Here is a 6925-nt window from a genome sequence, read left to right as displayed (position 1 = left end):
TTCTGTTTGACAGATTCTGCCTTTTTATTTCGCATTGCCTCTTTTGCTATGTTGGATGAATTTCTTTGATCCATTAATATCCAGTAGCTTTATGCAATGTCCAGAAGTGTTAAGAATGATTATGTCACCTCTGAACATGTTAATTTTTATGGTGCACTAACCCTCTAATGAGTTGTTTCGAGTTTGGTGTGGAGGAAGTTTTCGAGGATCAAGAGAGGAGTATGATGCAATATGATCAAGGAGAGTGAAAGCTCTAAGCTTGGGGATGCCCCGGTGGTTCACCCCTTCATATTCTAAGAAGACTCAAGCGTCTAAGCTTGGGGATGCTCAAGGCATCCCCTTCTTCATCGACAACATTATCAGGTTCCTCCCCTGAAACTATATTTTTATTCCGTCACATCTTATGCACTTTGCTTGGAGCGTCGGTTTGTTTTTGTTTTTGTTTTGTTTGAATAAAATGGATCCTAGCATTCACTTTATGGGAGAGAGACACGCTCCGCTGTAGCATATGGACAAGTATGTCCTTAGGCTCTACTCATAGTATTCATGGCGAAGTTTCTTCTTCGTTAATTTGTTATATGGTTGGAATTGGAAAATACTACATGTAGTAATTCTAAAATGTCTTGGATAATTTGATACTTGGCAATTGTTGTGCTCATGTTTAAGCTCTTGCATCATATACTTTGCACCCATTAATGAAGAAACACTTAGAGCTTGCTAATTTGGTTTGCATATTTGGTTTCTCTAGAGTCTAGATAATATCTAGTATTGAGTTTTGAAAAACAAGGAAGACGGTGTAGAGTCTTATAATGTTTACAATATGTCTTTTATGTGAGTTTTGCTGCACCATTCATCCTTGTGTTTGTTTCAAATAACCTTGCTAGCCTAAACCTTGTATCGAGAGGGAATACTTCTCATGCATCCAAAATCCTTGAGCCAACCATTATGCCATTTGTGTCCACCATACCTACCTACTACATGGTATTTCTCCGCCATTCCAAAGTAAATTTCTTGAGTGCTACCTTTAAAATTCCATCATTCACCTTTGCAATATATAGCTCATGGGACAAATAGCTTAAAAACTATTGTGGTATTGAATATGTACTTATGCACTTTATCTCTTATTAAGTTGCTTGTTGTGCGATAACCATGTTTCGGGGACGCCATCAACTATTCTTTGTTGAATATCATGTGAGTTGCTATGCATGTCCGTCTTGTCTGAAGTAAGAGAGATCTACCACCTTAATGGTTGGAGCATGCATATTGTTAGAGAAGAACATTGGGCCGCTAACTAAAGCCATGATTCATGGTGGAAGTTTCAGTTTTGGACATATATCCTCAATCTCATATGAGAATAATAATTGTTGCCACATGCTTATGCATGAAAGAGGAGTCCATTATCTGTTCTCCATGTTGTCCCGGTATGGATGTCTAAGTTGAGAATAATCAAAAGCGAGAAATCCAAAATGCGAGCTTTCTCCTTAGACCTTTGTACAGGCGGCATGGAGGTACCCCATTGTGACACTTGGTTAAAACATGTGCATTGCAAAGATCCGGTAGTCCAAGCTAATTAGGACAAGGTGCGGGCACTATTAGTATACTATGCATGAGGCTTGCAACTTGTAAGATATAATTTTCATAACTCATATGCTTTATTACTACCGTTGACAAAATTGTTTCATGTTTTCAAAATAAAAGCTCTAGCAGAAATATAGCAATCGATGCTTTCCTCTTTGAAGGACCATTCTTTTTACTTTTATGTTGAGTCAGTTCACCTATCTCTCTCCACCTCAAGAAGCAAACACTTGTGTGAACTGTGCATTGATTCCTACATACTTGCATATTGTACTTGTTATATTACTCTATGTTGACAATTATCCATGAGATATACATGTTACAAGTTGAAAGCAACCGCTGAAATTTAATCTTCCTTTGTGTTGCTTCAATACCTTTACTTTGACTTATTGCTTTATGAGTTAACTCTTATGCAAGACTTATTGATGCTTGTCTTGAAGTACTATTCATGAAAAGTCTTTGCTTTATGATTCACTTGTTTACTCATGTCATTATCATTGTTTTGATCGCTGCATTCATTACATATGCTTACAAATAGTATGATCAAGGTTATGATGGCATGTTACTTCAGAAATTATCTTTGTTATCGTTTTACCTGCTCGGGACGAGCGTAACTAAGCTTAGGGATGCTGATACGTCTCCGACGTATCGATAATTTCTTATGTTCCATGCCATATTATTGATGATACCTACATGTTTTATGCACACTTTATGTCATATTCGTGCATTTTCCGGAACTAACCTATTAACAAGATGCCGAAGTGCCGATTGATGTTTTCTCGCTGTTTTTGGTTTCAGAAATCCTAGTAACGAAATATTCTCGGAATTGGACGAAATCAAGACCCAGGGTCCTATTTTGCCACGAACCTTCCAGAAGACCGAAGAGCATACGAAGTGGGGCCACGAGGTGGCCAGACCACAAGGCGGCGCGGCCAAGGGGGGGCCCGCGCCGCCCTGTGGTGTGGGCCCCTCGTCAGCCCTCCGACTCCGCCCTTCCGCCTACTTAAAGCCTCCGTCGCGAAACCCCTGATGCGAAAAACCACGATACGGAAAACCTTCCAGAGACGCCGCCGCCGCCAATCCCATCTCGGGGATTCTGGAGATCTCCTCCGGCACCACCGCCGGAGAGGGGATTCATCTCCGGAGGACTCTACACCGCCATGGTCGCCTCCGGAGTGATGAGTGAGTAGTTCACCCCTGGACTATGGGTCCATAGCAGTAGCTAGATGGTTGTCTTCTCCTCATTGTGCTTCATTGTTGGATCTTGTGAGCTGCCTAACATGATCAAGATCATCTATCTGTAATGCTATATGTTGTGTTTGTCGGGATCCGATGGATAGAGAATACCATGTTATGTTAATTATCAAGTTATTACCTATGTGTTGTTTATGATCTTGCATGCTCTCCGTTATTAGTAGAGGCTTTGGCCAAGTTGATGCTAGTAACTCCAAGAGGGAGTATTTATGCTCGATAGTGGGTTCATGTCTCCGTGAATTTGGGGGGTGACAGAAACCCCTAAGGTTATGGATGTGCTGTTGCCACTAGGGATAAAACATTGATGCTATGTCCGAGGATGTAGTTGTTGATTACATTACGCACCATACTTAATGCAATTGTCTGTTGCTTTGCAACTTAATACTGGAGGGGGTTCGGACGATAACCTGAAGGTGGACTTTTTAGGCATAGATGCAGTTGGATGGCGGTCTATGTACTTTGTCGTAATGCCCAATTAAATCTCACTCTACTTATCATGACATGTATGTGCATTGTTATGCCCTCTCTATTTGTCAATTGCCCGACTGTAATTTGTTCACCCAACATGCTTTTATCTTATGGGAGAGACACCTCTAGTGAACTATGGATCCCGGTCCATGCTTTAATACTGAAATACAAATCTGCTGCAATACTTGTTTTACTGTTTTCTCTGCAAACAATCATCTTCCACACAATACGGTTAATCCTTTGTTACAGCAAGCCGGTGAGATTGACAACCTCACTGTTTCGTTGGGGCAAAGTACTTTGGTTGTGTTGTGCAGGTTCCACGTTGGCGCCGGAATCCCTGGTGTTGCGCCGCATTACATCCCGCCGCCATCAACCTTCAACGTGCTTCTTGGCTCCTCCTGGTTCGATAAACCTTGGTTTCTTTCTGAGGGAAAACTTGCTGCTGTGCGCATCATACCTTCCTCTTGGGGTTCCCAACGAACGTGTGAGTTACACGCCATCAGTGACACGAACAAACTTACCCTCATAATTTTTCTCATCTCGGATTTGACGCTTGTTTGCCATTTTTTCAGACAAGTAAAATTTATATAATAAATCACAATGAATGGAAGTACATGAAAATGGAAAATGGTATAGAATCACAAATGGTTTCGGTCAATTACAATTAAGGCGAAGTAAATTGATGACCCACAAGTATAGGGGATCGCAACAGTCTTCGAGGGAAGTAAAACCCAATTTATTGATTCGACACAAGGGGAGACAAAGAATACTTGTAAGCCTTAACAGCGGAGTTGTCAATTTAGCTGCACCTGGAAACAGACTTGCTCGCAAGAGTTTATCGATAGTAGCAGCTTTATAGCAAGTAGCGGTAGTGAAATAACAGACAGTGAGTAATAAAGACAGCGGTAGTGATTTTAGTAAACAGCGAGGATTAAAATACCGTAGGCACAGGGGATGGATGAACGGGCGTTGCATGGATGAGAGAAACTCATGTAACAATCAAAGCAGGGCATTTGCAGATAATAATAAAACGGTGTCCAAGTACTAATCAATCAATAGGCATCTGTTCCATATATAGTCGTACGTGCTCACAATGAGAAACTTGCACAACATCTTTTGTCCTACCAGCCGGTGGCAGCCGGGCCTCTAGGGAATCTACTGGAAATTAAGGCACTCCTTTTAATAGAGCACCGGAGCAAAGCATTAACACTCCGTGAACACATGTGATCCTCATGTCACCGCCATCCCCTTCGGTTATCCCAATTTACGTCACTTTGGGGCCTCGGGTTCCGGACAGACAACACGTGTATACAACTTGCGGGTAAGATCATAAAGCAATGAATATCATAATGAATTGATAACATGTTCAGATCTGAGATCATGGCACTCGGGCCCTAGTGACAAGCATTAAGCATAACAAGTTACAACAATATCATAAAAGTACCAATTACGGACACTAGGCACTATGCCCTAACAATCTTATGCTATTACATGACCAATCTCATCCAATCCCTACCATCCCCTTCAGCCTACAGCGGGGGAATTACTCACACATGGATGGGGGAAACATGGCTGGTCGATGGAGAGGCGTCGGTGGTGATGATGGCGATGATCTCCTCCAATTCCCCGTCCTGGCGAGTGCCAGAACGGAGTTTCTGGTCCCGAGACGGAGTTTCGCGACGGTGGCGGCGTACTGGATGTCTTCTGGCGATTTCTTCTAACCCCCATGCGTTTTTAGGTCGAAAGCATTAAGTTGTCCGAAGGAGGGCGTCGGGGGCCAGCCGAGGCGCCCACACAACAGGGCGGCGCGCCCCCCTCCTGGGCCGCGCCGGCCTAGTGTGTGGGGCCCTTGGGCCCCCACCTGGCTTGCCCTTCTGGCTCCGTCAATATTCTGGGAAAATAGGATCTTTCACATAAATTCCGAGGATTTTCCTGAAAGTTGGATTTCTGCTGAAAACAGCGTTAGTCCGTGTTAGTTGCATCCAAAATACACAAATTAGAGGCAAAACAATAGCAAAAGTGTTCGGCAAAGTAGATACGTTTTGGACGTATCATAAATACATAATCTTCAAGGTAAAGCGATAATTTTGTAATTTCGCTAGTGAAGATGCACTTCTACTTGTTTTCTTTTTTCATATACTTGCATTACAAAACGAAATTATTTAGTACTCGTTTAACATAGATTTAATTAATCGGCCTAGCTAAGAAAAATATGTAAGCAGACTTACTCTGGATGTTTTTTGCACAACTTTTTGTTCCGTTTGTTATGACCGATGACACCACAGGTGGTGCACCCCTGATTCCGGGTCTTACGCTCGTCGAACGCTAGTGGTCTACCATTTTTCGTCACGGGGTGATTTACCTCTTGTGCAGCTTTTGTGTTTTGCTTAGGTGCTCCTCTCGTGGCAACCTTATCGGGATCACCAACCGGAACTGCATTGTCTTGAAAATCATGCGCGTCTTCTTCAGCGAAGGCTGTGTGACCATCATGTCCATTCTTTTTCGCATATTTTCTTGCTACTAAGCCCTTCATATATGCCATGAACTCATTATACATTGCTGGATCATCTACTGCCGCATCCATAGCTTCCACCGATACTGTTTCCATGTCGTTGTATCTTTTTCGCTTCCCTGGCCCTGAGTAACCGTACGCGAAAAGATCGCTTCTGCGGCGTGCTGGCAATCCATTTCGTGCCAGTTTGGAGAATCGTCGAAGAACACAACAGTCCGGTATTTCGGACAATTTCAGGTGCTTCAATACATATAGGATATGCTTGCATGGAAGCCCCATACGATTCATTCTTCGGCAGCTGCACTGTATTAACTCTTTCGGCTGATTAGGACTATACTCCATGATAAACGAGTATCTGCCGCTATTCCTCCATTTGACCATAAACTGTTTAGATCCCCCTGTTCCCACGTATTCCTCAAAAATCTCGAGGTCACCAAGCTTCTTCACATCCTGCTGCAAGATGTAGAAGTTGGCTGGACTGAAGGCATGGGCAAGAGCAACCTCTATCTCTTTGGATTCAGTAACTGCCACCGGTAAACTCTGGGAACAGATGCAGTCATCTTCCGCCTCGCTCTCACGGATGCGAACAATGGCATTCTCGTAATGCATTATCAAGTCAACTAGGGTCATACCATAATCCAGGTGAAGGTGAAGGCATGAGTTCAAACTCTCACTTCTATGATTGCTTTTCATACCAAGGAAATATCCACCGGTCAGATACGCGGCAGCCCAAATTCTCTTCTTATTGTACATCCTTTTGAGCCATTCTTGGGTACTATCTGTCTCGCACTTGCGACAAAACGCGCTCCATCTTTCCTCAAGAATGGCTTCTGAAGTGGCGTTGTATAAGAATGGCCGAAATTCCTTTAGCGACTTATGACCAAGGTGTCTCTTCATGTTTTTCTCTATGTGCCAAGTACATAGACGGTGCCACACGTCCGGAAGGACATTCCGAATAGCTAATATCATCGCGGCGTCCCCATCAGTAATAAGACCTTTGGGCTTCTTCTGACACATTGCAGTCAAGAATGTCCGAAGCAGCCAAGCATATGTATCTTTTGTCTCGTCTGACACGAGAGCGCATGCAAACACCGTAGTCTTACGATGATTGTTCAG

Source organism: Lolium rigidum, chromosome 5 (assembly GCF_022539505.1).
Source record: "Lolium rigidum isolate FL_2022 chromosome 5, APGP_CSIRO_Lrig_0.1, whole genome shotgun sequence".
In the NCBI taxonomy this organism is placed as follows: Eukaryota; Viridiplantae; Streptophyta; class Magnoliopsida; order Poales; family Poaceae; genus Lolium; species Lolium rigidum.
Note: the sequence above shows the minus strand (reverse complement) of the source record.